Source organism: Tamandua tetradactyla, chromosome Y (assembly GCF_023851605.1).
Source record: "Tamandua tetradactyla isolate mTamTet1 chromosome Y, mTamTet1.pri, whole genome shotgun sequence".
Taxonomy (NCBI): Eukaryota; Metazoa; Chordata; class Mammalia; order Pilosa; family Myrmecophagidae; genus Tamandua; species Tamandua tetradactyla.
Genome location: NC_135354.1, coordinates 8,684,649 through 8,702,781, shown reverse-complemented (window position 1 = coordinate 8,702,781; position 18,133 = coordinate 8,684,649).

Here is an 18,133-nt window from a genome sequence, read left to right as displayed (position 1 = left end):
CTTAATATAGCAAAAATTTGCTGGTTGGCTAAATAGCACCATATGAAAGTGTTGGCAGAGCTATGAATTTGCTGAATTCTGCAAGATTCTGGCTGAGGCAATTCATGACATGACTCAATATCTGCCTCCACCTTATGACTTCTCTCTTTCTCTATATACAAATTTATTCTTCTTATAATGATTCCAGTCTAATTGCCTACAATTTCCTGTTTTTTCTCATAATTATCAAAGATATTTTCAAAGATTTCAGTTCAACATAAGATCACATTCATGAGCCTTGATGTTAGGGCTTATACATATCTGACCGGAGACAAAAATGATATCCAAAACAAACATCAAAGTTAGAATCAGATATATTTTAGCATTCAGTATTTAAACTACATGAATTATTCCTCAAGAAATAGTAGAGCTATCATTTTTAAAGCCACAGTAAACTGAGTGTTCAGAGTCCTGGTTAATATGAGAGTTGGGCCACAATAGATAATAGAGGAGATAGTCAAGTGGTTCACCCAGTCTTCATCTGGGTGATGATCTAGAGTCCATTTATCACCCTAATTCCATGTGTAGAGAAAGGCCCATTTTTGACAGATATAAGATTTTTCTACTGTAAATACATGCTCTGTGTGACAATTGCCAATTTTACATAATGATTTTATTTTATTTTATTTTATATCCAAAAAGCATTGAAGGACTATTGAAAATCGTTGACAAGTTTAGTACTATTCTTGGAAGTGAAATTTTCTGTCATTGATGTACCATATTATGTAAATTACTAAAAATCCCAGGTTAGGGAAAAGATCATCCTGAGTTGAAAATAAATGTCCATTCACAGATTAGTTACTACAGCTAGGCAGATGAAGTAAATGACTGGTGCTGTTGTGCAAAGCCAGAACAAGGCTGCAAGCCTCCAGGAACATTAGGCAGAAACAGAACATCCAGGGCCAAGGCCCCGAAGTTTCAGGAAGTAGGTTATATTTGTTTATGGCCATAGGGCTCAACCAAGTACCCTCTGAAAGTCTGAACCCCCAACAGGCTGTTATAGGGTTATAGGGCTGAAAGGGAAGTGGTTGGCCATCTGCTGATGTAGAGAAGGGGAGGGGTCTCTACAGGAATTTATCTTATCCTGCCTATGTTCAGTTTTAAACATTTCCAGGGCAAGGTAGAGTTTTCAAAGGGGAAATGGCCTGAATAAACAGGGACTTTCCTCCTGTGAGAGTAAATAACTTCACCAAGCAGGAACTGCCTGCTGCATTCCCCCCTTTGATGCATGCTCATGTCAGTGGGTGATAGCATCACTTATATCTCATCATCTTCCTGTTGCAAGTGTTGGTATGTACTGATGTGAGCTAGGCATGGATAACAAGGTAACCATGTGGGGTTTAGACCTCTGAAAAGTTGGGGGGAGTGAGGGCTTGTGCTCCAACTCTGTTGGCCCCAAGTTTTCTCCTGATGACCCCTTTGTGACTGTGCCTCTCTTAGGTTGTTCCTTCCCTGAAGAATCTTACCCACCTTTAGTTAATCAACCATCCTCCAGGGCCAAGCAGGGTAACATGAGGTGTACAAGTGAGGGAAGGGGAATGTCCCCCAAGAGGGTCTCCTTGGTTTCCTTGACAGCTTATGCACCCTGGCCTCCACACCCAGCCCCTGTCTTGGGATCCCCTCACCTGCTGGTGGGACCCCAGAGTAGCAAAAACAGCACCATTGAACCTGGTAATGTGGGATTCTAGCATACTGGGGGGCTTTCCTTTAGGGTGCATACAGAATAATGCAAGTCTGAGAATTTCCATGGCATGAATGCTGGTTATAGTTTCCACCTTTTCCCCAACATAGGTGGTCTTGAAGCATGCCTTGTGTGTGTCATTCCCCTTGGAAGGGCTTATGACCATGCTGAGCAGAAAGAGAGGAGTGAGGCACATGGTGCTGGCTATGGGGAGTGCCAACACATGAACATGCAATTAGCTTCAGGGAAGGAATGGGGACACACACTCTTGGCAGAGGCTGGAAAAGAGGAAGTTACCTGGGTAAGAGGGATCCCACCAGATTAGAATAAAGTTGATTTTGGAGAAGAACTCCAGGTGAACTGTTTCCAGGAGGGCTAAAACTGCTAAATGAAAGACAAACACAAACAGCAAGAAAAGACAATTAGTCCACAGACCCAGCAGACCAGGATGCCCTCATATCAATTCCTCAATCTTCAGCTGTGTGTAGATCAGTCAGCTTCCAAGGTGACTGAAGCAGGGCTTTGAGGTCTCCTCAGGCTTTGGCTCTGCATTGGCTAGCTGCTTTCCAGGGAGTTAGGGCAAGGCAATGGCAGTCATTCAGGCCTTAGTCATGGTCTGGTCTGCTGATTTTGGCTGATTGAGAATGGTGCAGTGCCTTCTGGAGAATGATTCATGTTGGGTGTTCAGAATCAAGGGTGCACTCTCAGGGGTCATCTGTGGTGGCCTGCTTGACCTGCGAAAGATGAAACCATGGGATTATCTCTGTGACTCTGATAGCTGTTGGGGTTACTACAACAACATGGTAAGGACCTCTACATTGAGGCTGGAGGGGGCTTTTTTCTTTTATACAGACTTTTACCCACATCAAGTCCCCTGGCTCAAACTAATGTAAAGAAGAGTAGATGATAAAGATTTTTGGTACTACTTTCAACACCTTCCCTTTTAGTTCACGTAAAGTTTTTCCTAACTTTGACCATAATTTCCTTTTCCACAAACCTTTGGCAACTTACTATATTTGTCCAGGCTTTGTCTTACATTTTTATCATTCTGTTACAGACATTTATTTTATGTTAGAATAAAACTACTTTCTTTTTCCTTTTAGTGAAAACACATCCTTTATATCCTTCATGCTTATTATTTTAAACAAATATTTCACCACACACAATTACCATCAAAATTGAATGTCAGAATAATGTTAAATGTATGAAATGCTTTAGTCAATGCTATTTGGAATATCAATATACATTTTTAATAAGAATTAATGGCATATAACAAGACTTTAAAAAACTGTAAAGATAAAGATTGTAAGCAAGGAGTTTCTCAATATTAAACAGCTTTCCCAATTTAAAAATAAAAAAAACATAAAACCAAAAGGGAGACATAGATTTGGAGTCAAAGGTAATGGGGTTAGGCCTCATCCCTTTACCTGGAAGAAAGCAAATAATGAGGATACAGAGGCACCAAGGGAGCTGGATGGAGGTCTTCTGCCTTACCATTAATAGATTACCATTAATAATAATTATTTGAATAGGCACTAATTATTATTATATGAATAGGCACTATTCATTTTATGATTATATTCTAGTTTTCTAGCTACCAGAATGCAACACACCAGAGAAGGTTTGGCTTTTAATAAAAGGGAATTTATTTCATTAGTTCTTCAGAGGAAAGGAAGCTAACTTTCAACTGAGATTCTTTCTTACATGGGAAGACATAGGGTGATCTCTGCTGATCTTCTTTCCAGGCCTCTGGATTCCAACATCTTTCCCTGGATGATTCCTTTCTGCATCTCCAAAGGCCTTGGCTGAGCTGAAAGTGCTGAGATGAGGTGTGCTGTGCTTCTTGGGCTGTGCTACATTGAGCTTTCTCATTTAAGCACCAGCTAATTAAATCAAACATAATTCATTGTAGCAGGTGTGCCTCCTAGCTGACAGCAGATATAATCAGCAACAGATGAGGTTCACAAACCATTGGCTCATGTCCAAGCAATAGAACTAGGCACCTTCACCTGGTTCAGTTGACAACTGAATCTAAATACCACAGATTATGACTTGGTTTTACATTTTTCCTTCATATATTCTCTGTGTCTCATTATTTGACAAAACGTTAATTTTTTTTGGTTGACCACAGCTTCCAGAAGGGTTTGGAACATGTCTCTGTGGGAAGTCCTGTTACTGCTATTGGGGAACCATTTCCCATTTTATCTTTTGGCCTTCCATTCCCCTGTATTCCAGTCTTCCATGCCTCCTAGCTCTTCCATTTTTTTAAGACACTGTTAAGTGGATTGCCTGTTTTTCCTAATAATAAAGTCACAATCAAGTGTTTATATGCTGGAGTTCCAGCCTTAATGATAGCATTTCTTTGTGAAGCACTGACAGGGAGGAGGTGGTATGTGTCACCCTCTCCCAACACAATTGCTGACTTTATAGATTCATTTATAAATCTCTGTATAATATTTCACAAAGTGAACCAGGGTGGATCATTTCATGGCTACATAGTGTTCAGCAGGGCATTTCTCATTACATCCAATGTCAACCAATGCCAGCAAGTTAGAACTTTCTCCAGAATGCTGATAAAACTCTTGAAAAGCATTCTCTATAAAGAGAGTGGTGTTAATTCCTACAAGTTTCATGCAATAAGCAAAGCCCAGCACCACTCCTCCAGCCCCTGCATCAGCAATTCTGAGAATCCAGGCAATGACTCACCAGTTTTCTGAGTAAAACACCTAAGAATGTTAGTTATTTTTTGTTCTTTTATAGTGGTTTTGAAAGTAACCTGATTGCCTTGTTACTCTTTTTTTTTCCTTGGTATTGTGTGAGCTCCTATTTCTGGAGGCTATTTATTCTTTTTTTCCTAACAAACTTTTTCATCTAAAATACTCCCATTTTTTCATCATCTGCCTCATCCCAATTATCAGGGTCCCAATTAGCAGTAGCTGTGGCTAGTACCATACGTACTTTCCCTTTGTTTACTATACCTCATCTCTTTTTATATTTATATCAGGCCACATGGGCTGTGGACTTTACAGCTTCCGAATGATAAATGAAATCTTGATTTTCCAAAACAAAATTTTGTTTCTGCTGCATGGACAGTTTTTCCTGCAATTCTCCCAATTCTATTTCATAGTTCATTTTTTTCAGAAATTACTCAATCATTCTGTTCACACAGTTTTCTTTGTTCCATTAGCTAAGCCCATCCTTTTCTATGCACTTCAATAATTTCTTTCCCTTTTATGGATGGAATGTTTTCTAGACACAGAGAAATATGAATAGGCTTTCCCTGTTTAATTTTATTCCCCCAATCTTCAAAGAGTCCTCCACATTTTGTTCATTCCTTTGCAAGTGAGGAGTAAGATAAATCATCCCATCCTGGGATTTCTTGTTTCTTTTTACTTTGAGCTTAGAGAACTTTTTCAAAAAGGCATTATCTCCTAATCTATACCCCAAAGCTTATGACTGACTACTAATCTATTTCAAGGAAATCTTAAAGAGGAGTTATTGACTTAAAAATTCCCAAATATCTTAGACCATCAGAAAGTACAAACCAGGGAGACAAAATGTTTAAATCCAAACATTCTTCATACAAAAAGACAAGAAACTAGCAACTTTAAACTCATCAAGAATGGTCCTAATAAAGCATTACAATATTCAGAAGAACATAGTCCATATTTTATGCACAAATTTTCTCAAGTTTGTCTCGCTTACCTTTACCATAATGAAGCTGTGCTGAAATGCAAATCGTGCTCACAGGGTCAATTTTGTAACAAGAAAGGCAACATGATATTTGTGGCCATTTATTTAATAGATTAAGATTTGCAGACTACACAGACTGTGGTGATATAAAAACGGATTTTATTATGAAAGTAATTAAAGAAAATAATTAAAAGGTATAAATTAAAAGAGTATCCAAATATATAGCATAGTTACATTACCAAATAAGATGGCACCAACAGCTGAAGAGAAATGCTGGAGAGCTTCAGAAGCAGTATTTTATTTCTCATTAATAAAAGTCCACAGTAATCCTGGGAACAGCATTCAGAGTCTCTTCAGTTAAGATCCATAGTAGAGCATAAGATTCTGATGGGGTGCTCTTCCTCTCTCATAAGATTCTTTTCTCTCTTCTTCTCCTAAGTTTTTCCTCTTTCTTTCTTAACTGCTTGCATGCAGTTTTTTAATGATATATTCACACAAGAGTGGCTAAATTCCAATTAGCTTATGTAACTGAGCCCATTTTTGTCCTCTGGGATCTGTCTAGGGACCAAAAGGAGCTTCCTGAGATCTAGATATCTTTACTTAAGTAGTCCTCCTCCTGGAAGGAAAGTCAGATCTCCAAACTAGAGCACACATTTTAACTGTTTCTTACCAAGGTCATGCAATTGCAACATTATTTGTACAGAATAGGCTCTACACATTTTTTACTAGGTTATAATTTCCTTAAGGTAAGAATCATGGCTTATTAATATTTTTTATTAGTGTTTAAATAACAGAGTAGTCTTAACACTTCTTTGGTGGATTATGCAATTGTTATTGTGTCTAGTAAAATGTTGTATCAGCACTGTTACAGGCTTGTTTGCTTAATGAGATAAATTTTAACACCCCTACACAGATGTTTTCCTCTTACTCTGAGATGTGAAAATTTTAATTAATAAGACAGGGTAATGATAAGTCATAATCAAGAGAACTTCTTTTTTATTCTCCCCAAAAGTGGTCCACTCTAATTCACACAGTTTCCCAAGTCAGCCAGGAGTCAATCTGACTCCCAAGACATCCATAGACGCTTTCTTAAAGTTGGGTATCATGCCCCTCAAGGGTGCCTTACTGACTTTCCCTCCCATATTGGCATCGTTACGGAGAGGGCTTACAGACAAACAACAAAGTGTTTTGAACAAACTGTTGCTTTATTTGGTCTGGCCTTGCCCTTAGCAGGGTCATAGAAAGCACAGGGCCCGTACCCAATTATGGTCTGGTGCATGGCTCCTATGGCCCAGGACTTCCATTCACTCATATGTTTACATGCACACACTCCAACACCTTTCCTGCACCACTCTTCCTGAAGACAAACCTGAAGACTTCTATATCTCCTTGTCCTCTGGACACAGACTGGTACTCGGATAGTGTAACCAGACCTGAAGATTTCCATTTCCCTTGGTTCTCCAACAGGAGATCATCACTCAAGGTGTCTCTGGAAGGTGATCAGGCTCCCCTTCCTCTCAGTTTCCCCTAACCTTTTATGAGTGTGCTGAAACTGATGAACCTGGGTGCTTACCTGTCAGAAACACAGTACTCCCAGCAACATGATTCCAGAAACTGTCCCAGTTCTGTTGTTGCTCCAGCAGTGATGAGTGCCCTGGCCAGGAAGTCAGTAATCTGAAAGGTGAGGTAAAAGCCCATTGCTGGCACTGGATTCAAACAGGTCTCTGATATGGGCAACACTGCCACCATGGTTAAGGGATGTGAGAATATCATTGGCCTCTTGATCCCAGACAAGCCCCTAGAAATGTTGCATGAAACCAGGAACAAGGCTGGAAACTTTCAAGAATATTATGTGGAAACAGAACAAACTGGTGTTGAGGCTCTGAAGTTTTAGGAGAGAGGTTTTATTCTTTTATGGCTATAGGGCTCAGCTGAGTAATATCTGAAAGTCTGAGCCACCAACAGGGGTTGTTGCAGGGTTTTAAGGGAAGCACTTGGCTGCATGTTGATGTAAACAAGGGGATGGGTCTCTACAGGAATTTTTCTTATCCTGCCTACATGCAGTTTTAAATATTCCCAGGGTAAGGGAGACTTCTCAAAGGAGAAATAACCTGAGTAAATAGGGGACTGCTTGCTGTGAGAGGAAATGGCTAGGGCAAACAGGGGCTGCCTGCTGCAGGTTGAACCTTGATAACATGTTTATATGATTAGCTGACAGGCTTGTGAAATTTCTGAATAAGCAGAGGCATACTTAAAGGAACAGCCACAAGGGTCCATAGGTTCAAATGTACCTAATTATAGTTTTTCATTCTACTTGACTAGAGGAATCACTTAAAGTGGTGGGTCAGAAAGTTTTCTCTGGTGTGACAGACAGAAGAAATGGTGTTCCTTTGTGTACACCTACTTATATAATTTTGGAATATTTCTGCATAAATTTTGTTAGTTTTAAAATTTTTGATAGCTGTCTGTGAGAAATGAGAAATAATTAAATACTGGAAGATGAACATTTGCATGCACAATTTTAACACATATTTCAATTTATTTTACCTCAGACTTTTTAAGCATCTCCTAGCAGATGCTTGAATAATCATTGTTCCTGAAAGTTCCCACAGAACTAATTAGCATATATGTAATAAGGTATTTAATGTATTTAATTAAGCATAGAAGCTGAGAGAAATGATAAGAAATATTAGAAAAATACTATAAACCTGAAGCATTAAAAAAATAACTGTTTCTGAGTAGCATTTCTATAATTATTTTGTTGTTGCTCTTTTATCAAACCAATTAACAATTTGAGGCCTAGAGGTAACTTATTGATTATTAAATATTTGCTGCTATTCTAAGAAGATGGCTATTTAGACATAGAATTTCATACTGGATAGTTAGATAAAGGTGGAGTTGTAAATTAAATTTAAAAAGATAATACCAAACATTAGGAAAAAAAATAAACACATAATGTGAAGTGATGAGACATACTTATAACCAAAATAAAAAATGAAAGTTGTAGAAATTCTGATAAATCAGAGATGGTAGCTGCACTGAATTATAAGAGAGACAATGGATTAGTGATTTTTCATTAATAATAAATAATTTAATAATAAATGAAAATATTTCATTTTAGAAATATTTTCACTTTAGAATACATATCAGGGAAAAATCCATAGAAATATGGAGACATATTCACATAAATATATGTGTGTTCTTTCATATTTATATGTATACATATTCATCTGTGTATATCTATGTATACATTTGCATAGATCCATATATACATACAAATATGTATTTGCATATAAATGTGTATCCATATATACATACATATATGAACATATATGTAAATAAATGGAAAAGGGCCTACACGATAAATGTGGTAATATTTTAAAAGATTACCATATATAATAGGCTATATTCTCATTGTTGGTTATGTAAATATTATGAAATATTTAAAGTATACATGCACATTTAACAATTATTTAAATAAAATAACTTCCAAAATAAACTAGAAAAATATACTTTGAGGGGCCATAGTAAAATAATATACTTAGATTCAAATGTTACATTAAGAATTGAGGATATTAATTTATGAGAAATGTATTACAATTGTTTATTTAAAATGATGTTACAATTTTATAATGCTGTCATTTAAAAAGTCAAATTGTAAAATTCAGCATAGAGTCAATATTACCTAGCTTATGAATTTTTTCTCATTTCTAATGTCAAAAGACATTTGTGATCTCTATTGTTCATGAGACTTGCAAGTTTTTTATGTCTCCTGAAGTACAGCATTCTGTTTATAGTTCTGTTAAACTCATGTGAAGCTCAGAAGGAAGGAGTGATGTGATCCATTGTCATTTTACCAAAGGTAGGCTAAAGGAATTTATCCATGAGTTGTCTGCAGAAAAGCGTTGGTTTGGTGTGGTTGTATGCTTTCTAGTACATTTTCTAACTTTGTTATAAATACCATTCTGTAAATAAGGTCTGTACTTTCATGGATTATTTGCAAATGATATCAATATTTTAAGAAGATTTACCTTCTCAAAACTTTCCTGAGGGCTCCAGCCAACTTTTTGTTTCAAAGACTATAGAGGAAGGGTTTAGCATGGGAGTGAGGATAGTGCAGAAGCAGACATGTTTCAATAAGATCAGCAGAATAATAAGCTTTGGGAGAAAATATTTGATGATGCCTGTTACATAGAAGAGACATCAAAATCATATTGGATAAAGAGGTTGTCAAAGCCTTTCTCATCTATAACTTCAACCATAATCTCAAAACAGTAGGCAGTATCTGTGCATATGAAGTCATAATGGCAGATATTGGAATGAGAATGTACACAATACAACTAACGTGAAGTCCAGTTTCATAAAGAGATGTATCAGCACATACAAGTTTCAAAAGAGTGGGGATCTCACAAAAGAAATTATGGAGGGCCAGGAAGGTGCAGTAATGGAGATGTAGAATATTTATTACATTGACCAAGGCACTGACCAGAGCATTGGGCTAGCTGCCAGCCACCATGAAGGCACAAACTGTAGGGTATGTAAGTACTGAGTAATGGAGAAGATGACATACAGTCACACAGTGGTCATAACCCAATACTTCCAGAAGAAGGTACTGTGCTCCAATAATGGTTGCAAAGAATAAAAGCTTAATTTCACAGTTAGTAAAGGAAATGCTATTCTTCCTAGACAAGAAATCAATGGATATCTTTGGGAGAAATGTTGAGGCCTATGAGAGGTTTATGAGGGAAAGTTGGCTAAGACAAGAACCTAGTTTTATAAGTTGAGTATCTATCCAAATGAGAATAATCATCATGATATTGTCAAAATGGTCACAAGGAAACCAAAAATTTGACCAAGGAGACTAGGGTATTGAACGTGGTGAAATTGGTCCAAGAGAACAAAGTCAGTTCCACTTGTCTGATTAGTCTATCTCTAATTCTTACTTCAATAGACTGAAGACAATAGACAACACTCTATTCCTACCAAAAACTGGGACTATTTCCATTGTATAATGTGCAATCATTATCTTCCCTAGGCATGCAATGTTGTATTTTATGCCTCAACTATTACAAAATCTGTTTACCACAAAGTGGTCTTAATATAATTGCAATGTCAGTGCATGCTGACTTAAAAGGCTTAATTCAAAATTGCCAAGAAACTACTCTGTCAGTATTTCAAAAAAATGCAATTAAAATTCTTAAAATTTTGATAATGTAAATAAGCAGAATTTGATTTAAAAATAAAGACTTGTACCTTTTTCTATTTTCTCTCCCTCCAGCATTTATTTCTATCTCTATAGATAATTTACTTAGTAAATCTTTTTATATCTATAGCTAATTTATACATATTATATATATCCAACACAGACCCTTCAAAACATTTTCTGCTTTTGCTAATCCTGATCTCCAAGACCTCCCTGTGAAAATGAACTAGCAGTTATTTAGTAATCTTATGTTCAACTATGTGAAATATGTTAGTTGTTTTACATATGCTATTTTAGTTTTGTAATATAACTGAAAGAGATTATTCTTTTGGCAAATTTGATTTTCAGAGAGATTAAGTAAATTTTTCATATTTAGGCAGCAGTTAAACAGGACCACTATTTCATTTAAAATTTTCTGTTTTCCTTGTTTCTTCTCCTTGGCATGTTACCTATTGGCATTGAAAAGAAAAATATTGTTTAAGTGTTTTCTATTTTGAAATCAAGACAGGGAATTTATTTTCTTTCTTATAATTCAATAGCAGAAAACAATGAACCATCTAAATGAGATGGAAAAAGCTCACTATCAACCTAGATGTCTGCAGAGTGAGATGCAGTAATTTGACTACACTTGCTTAAAAGATTGTCAAGGATATGACAAACCATAAAAACAATGGAAACACATTTTGAGAACATAATTCTATTAGTGTTATACTTTGGCCAGAGTGCTGGGGGATGTTCATCTGTTCATAATCCAGTAGAGCTCTGTGTGAAGGGAAGCAACAAACATATAGTACAAAGCAGAAATAAACTAGTGTGAAGGTGCAACATGGAGAGAACCTCCATTAACTCATGTTATTTTATAGGAATGGGAGGGAGAGTGACACTACATAGTGAACTCTAAGTTAAACCATGAATTTTAATTAACAGTACAATTATTAAAATGGGTTGTCATCAAGAGTAACAAATGTTACACACCAAGGTAAGGTTTAGGTGATAGGGTGGCATATAAGAATCTTGTATATTATGCCTGATTTTTCTGTAAACCCACTGATTCTCTAATAAAAAAATGAAGTGAGTAGATTGGTTAAAATTATTAATGTACAGGCAATATATTATTCATGATGTTCCTCAAAATTTGGGGAGTATTGAAACAACAACCAATCATCAAAAAATAAATTTCAAACCACAGGGAATTAAATAACCTCTTTCCTGAAAGGGATAATCAAAGCCACTGGTTACCATAGTCTATAGTGACATTTCTTATGGTTGGAAGCACCCCCATCTCTTATGATGCTCTCTTTAGGAAAATGTACGTAAACTGTATGTAACAAGAATTGCCCCTTAAGTATAATCATTGATTGCAATAATAATGCATTACACCATTTATGCTTATTTTAAGTACTGTGAGCCTATATATCTCACTACTTTTTCAACAAATAGTGAACAAATACAAGATAACAGAGCAGCAAGAAGTATTTCAAAATGCCATGGATTCATTAACTTTGCTTAATCTCAGGGAAGTTCCACACTGCTAAAAAATATATGAATTCTGATTTATATTTCAACAGTTTATGTTTTACTTCAAAATTTTGTTTTGCAAATCATATTAAAGGAATCTAAAACACAGTAAAATGTATAATATGTACTATAATTAAAAATCACAGCATGCATGATGTTTATTTCAGATTTTTATTTTCAGTTGATGGTTGAAAATTATTCAATATTTTATAGCATTTTCTTCTAAAAAGCCAATTTAGGTAAATAAAAAATAATACTTGACTCAGGATTAATTTTGAATTTGTGCTTATACTGTGCCTTATTTGCAATATTCTTGGAACATCATTCATTTGGTCTTAAAGTAATGGAGAGTGGGAGGAAAAATATTTAATGAAAAAAATCACATGAACAAACACTAAAAGCAACTGGATTCATGAAAGTGAATTAATTTAGTTACCTCTAAACATAACTGCTTTATTTAGTATATTTTATATATATATATATATATATATATATATATATATATATATATATATATATATATATATATCTTACACATACACTCTATGTATAGAATGGAATTGGTTATTCTGAACTAGTGACACATGTGTCAACTAAAGCAATGCAGATAGAAACTAAGTAAGATATATAGAATATAAAATAGTTAATTATTAAAAGGCTTTCTTCTTATATCCTTAATCATCTCCTAGTTTTGTGTATTCCCTTCTACAAAATGGCTTTACATATCCATCAAGAGACTTAACAGTCAATAAGAATTTTGGAGTTTGGAGTACTGCCTATTCTTCATTGCAACAAATATCTTGGTATCTGATTCCCTAGTGTTCATTTAGGAAATGAACTTTTTTCATTTCAATGAACACTGAACTATAAATCAATATGCAAAGAGGTAGACATAATCACACACTGTGGTTTTGATATTAACATATAATGTTCCCTTTTGTTGTTCAAGTAATTTTCACAATATGACATATAAAATAACATTTGTATATAAATATACTGCTCCATAATTTGGTAAGATATTTTCTCTCATCAATATATTGATATGTAATTAGTACTTTTCTTGGTATGGGCAGACTCCAGGAATCAATCCCAGGTCTCTGGCATGGCAGGTGAGAATTCTGCCACCATTGCCCAAGTAATTAGTACTTTTAATTACCTTTCAAAATGAAATATGTTTTAATCTTAAGAGTCAGTTTATTCATTTGAAATAACTAGAAAGATCTAAGAATATGAAGGTAATAAAGACCTGCCCATATTTATCACAACTAGTGAATTTGGACATTTTATTCCCTATGTATTATTAATTTATACTTTAATGGTCCTGGGAGAGAAGGATTTACTTGTACTTATTATTATTTTTCCCAGGTGAATGCATCAAAGTTTACACAGTGTTTTAATTCAAAAATAAAAATTCTTCCATTTAGAGCATTTAAAATTATTTATCTTTGATTCCACAATGGTAAATAAATAAATAAGTACATAAATGTTTTCACTGCCCCTTTTAAAAGGTATTTAATTGCTATGTATTAACAGCATATTTTGCAATTCAAAGGATTTTTTAAACAATGTTTCCTCTTTTGTTATTGAAGATCTCTGAAGGATATATGCCATCCAAAACATGTGGTAAATAAAAAACCTGGTATATAAGAACTGCTCAATTTCATATATATTTATACTAACTCAAAATAGAATTGACTATTACATATCACTACATTTAACTGTCCTACCAAAACATGGGTGATAGTTGAATTAATTAACTACTCACAACATAATAACATTATCAATTTGCCTACTATCATTGGATATTTTTGTCTTAAAATTATATCCTATATTTTTTTCAGAAGTAATATAGTCTAATTTACCTTTTATAGTTTACCTCAAAATATTACCCAAACTCTATGCATGTAAAAGGAAATGCTACACAAAGTAGTATCCAGTTCTTATTATACAGTGAATTGCTTAATTAAATCTCAATGAACAGTGTCAAGTATTGGCAAATGTTAAATGTTTCACAATATGAAGATGAGTTTTGATTTTTATAGGTTGGTAGAATTAGGAGTGAGAATTGATCCATAATGTATAATTTTATTTTTCTGACTGGTTTCATTAAATACAAAAACAACAAACCTTAAAAACTAGAAACATTTTATTTCATAAGCTATGTTTAACTCCATCAGTTTGTTGAATATCAGGCACCTTATTTAAAAATAACATCAATATACATATACACACAGATATACACAAACAGCACATATTTTACATGTATAAAGACAGCTTGGTCTATTTCATTTTTATATATTCATCATCATTGTTTTTGTTTGTGTGTTTGCATAATAGACACATTTCATTAAAGGTCCCTGGGCTTTCTAATCCCCAAATGATCTCTATATATGTTTTCTATATATGCAGGAAGCAAATACCTTTATCAATCTTAAGAAGTGAGTTGTTACAAAATGAAATCTCTGGCTGTATAGGTATTTCAAAGATGTTAAGTTAAGGTAGAGCTAGTTTTAAGGTCCTTGTGAGTGCATGATATTAAATTAATTTAACTTTCATTGAGTACTTCCCACATGATAATCAGAGTTAAAATTGCTTTATTTATATATTAAATCATCAGACTTCCCATTGCCTCTCTTGGAAAGGCACTATGAATAAAACCTGAATTTCTTAAATTTAAAAGTTGACCAATTTCACACAGATTTCAAGTAGTGGAGCAAAAAGTAGATTATATATATATAACATTTCAGGGACTCTGTTTCTGTCAGCCATGTGTCAGAACTATGAAACATTTATCATAAAAAATTTGAGTTTGGCATTTTTACAGTATAATATTTTAAAGATACTGTTAAAATACAAGTGAATATATCTCAATAAAATTGCATTAAAAATACAAGTTTATTCACAATTAGCAATTTGGAAGTGCTTTCACACATCCTAATTTCATCATGGCTGTTCTGCAAGACCAACTAGCAACACAAAAAATCAGCACTATAATTACTAAAACAAAATCAGGGTTTGAAAGCAATTCTTAGGTTTAAAATAGATTAGTGCAAAACGGAAACAAAAGATTTATGTGGTTTTTGTTTTTTGTTCCAAAGAAATATTGAGGAAAGTTTTTTCTGCTGAGATTCTAGTGCATGAAATGAGCGTAAATTTTTGCACAGATAGTAGCACTTCCAACATGGGAATCTAGCTTCATATGGCAGGTTATCCATTGTTGGGTCCAATCACTTACACCCAAGTCTTATTTCATAGTTTCATGGTAGATGGAAACTACAAATTACATTTCCATGAATCACATTCTTTGTATAGTTTATGTTTATCATCTATCAGTGAGAGGGATTTACAAACATTTTGGAAGATTGAAAGAGAAGTAACTGTGCTAATCTCTGAATGAATTATATGTGTGGACAGTATCAATATCAATACTGGTATTAATATTATTAATTTATTTATTATTAATATTGACAAGTTATTTCACATATACAGACTTGAAAATACAAATATTCCAGTGCAAATTTTGTTCTGAAATCCTTTCCATCTTTTGCATACATCCATTTCATAATATTGAGAAACTTCTATCTTTTTCTTAGGTAAAACACTATATACCAATTAAAGAACTCCCAACTGACAGAATAAAAAGGATATAAGAAATAGATTTTATTTAGCAGGAGAAAAAAGGACCAAAAATTCTTGAAATAATAATTTTTATTCTTTGCTGCTGTCACAATTTATGACCCAATGTGACACCTGCTCTATCCTCTCCATGGCATATTTGTTCATCCTCTCATGTTTGCTTTACTACTTGCAATTATTATTTTTCACTTTCTATTGGAGTAAATATTGGAATATTTCTGCTTTAAATTATTTCCACAATGATCATTTTATCTCTGATAATAGAGAGAAGATACAGATTTAAGGTCTTAGTCAATTATTCCATTTTCAAATATGAAATAATCTTTCTCCAATAAAATGAGAAAATGTGAGGGTATTATTAAATCCATAACTCATTATAATTAGTTCAACCACATTTCATAATTCCTAGGTAAAATACAGAAATAATCTTGGGATATTTCTTAATCTTACAGAATAATTTTCTTAATATTTAATAAGGCAGACAATCAAAAGAATCCAATTTATCATTAAATCTGATCCTATGACATGAAATGTAAATATAAAATTTTTAATGTTAGAGTATACACATTTTGTGGGGTTGCTTTTTACATTCACAAATGTTATTGTTGCTTGGATTGACAAAAGGAGATGCCATTATATTATTAAACAAAAAATAATGTAATTCAAAATGCAGAACCATTTTGTGGCATGCTGTACCTTATTTAACTATTCCCTTAGAATTCAAAATACAGTGTAATTAATAAACAGGAGAAGAATTTTGTTTAGTTATTTTAATTAAAATCTATCCCCACAAAAGCCATAAATGTAGTAATTATTTCTGCCATAATTTATTTGGCATAAATTATGTAGTATGTAGATAATTGTAGTAATTCTTCTAAATACAATAATTTAATGATGTCAACCTTCTGAAAACACTTATGATAACAGAAAAATGAAGCTTTGTGATCTCATTTCATGAAGCCAACATATCTTGGATATATAACTTCATAAGTACATTAAAAGACTGGGAATTAAGAGGGAATGAGCCAAGATGGTAGCTTAGTGAGGTGTGGGATTTAGTTTATCCCCAAGAGCAGCTAGTAAATAGCCAGGAACAGCACACAGAATGGCTTCTGGGGCCACATGAGTGGCTGGATATACAGTGTATACCAGTCTGAACAAGCTGGACCATTGCAATCTCACCCAGAACCACTTCTCAGGCTCCAACAGCCCCAGAAAGTGTGAAATTATGCTTGTCCGAGAGCTTGTTGGAGTCTGTGTCTTTTCCAGGAGATGGATGAGGCTCAACTCAAGTGAAGTCCCTCCCTCAAGGAATTCAAACCCAAAGTTCTGTAAAACTGAAATGATTAAAGCCAGCATACAACCTCTCCTCTATCTCAATCACATCCCCAGAAGAAAGAGTCTGCTGAAGTCAAAGACACCATATTACCTTGTGCTGGTGAGACCCACAGGAAGACAAGCAGCACATACAGGGGAGGATAGGGAAAAGATAGAGCCTTGAGGCTTCATAGAAAAGTCTTTTACATAAGCTGAACTAAATGTCAAAGAACAGATAGATCACAAATTCATCCAGCAAGAAAATCCTGTTAAAAAAGTGAAAACAATCTCCAGAATAAACTAATTAAGTAAATTAAATGTCTGGATGCTGGCAAAATTAATGAATCATACCGCAAAAATTGAAGATATGATCCAGTCAAAGGAACAAACCAAGAATTCAATTGAGATACAGGAGTTGAAATAATTAATTCAGAATGTTCTAACAGGCATGGAAAACCTCATCAAAAATCAAATCAATGATTTGAGGAAGGATATAAAAAAGGCAAGGGATGGGGACTTCCAGGACAAAATGGTGGCTTAACAATGTGCACATTTTAGTTCGTCCTCCAGAACAACTACTAAATAACCAGACACAGTACAGAACAGCTCCTGGGGCCACATCTGTGATGAGACACACAGCATACCCCCAATTGGACTAGCTGGACCAGTTGTGAGCCCCCCCAGAACCATAGTTCCCCAAGCCATGGTGGCCAGCACCCCTCTCCAACAGGCTGCTTTCCAGAGGGGAAAGGAAAGAGACTTTACCAGCAGCAGAGGCTGAGCCCAACCATATGCCAATTATAGAATTAATTAACAAATTCTGACTTCTAAAAAGAGGTCCCCAGCTCAGGTGAACCTGGTCAAAGTGGAGGTCACTCATCTTTTCCGTGGTGCCGAGGAGGCAGGGCTGATGGAAAAACAAAAAAAAAGAGAAGGAAACAGAGGTTTTTGTGGTTGTGTTTCTACAAAATCTTGACTGCCTTTGGATAGAGCAGTAGGGCTCCTCAGGCTGCAACTGCCCCAGGCATAGGCAGAAACCAACTCAT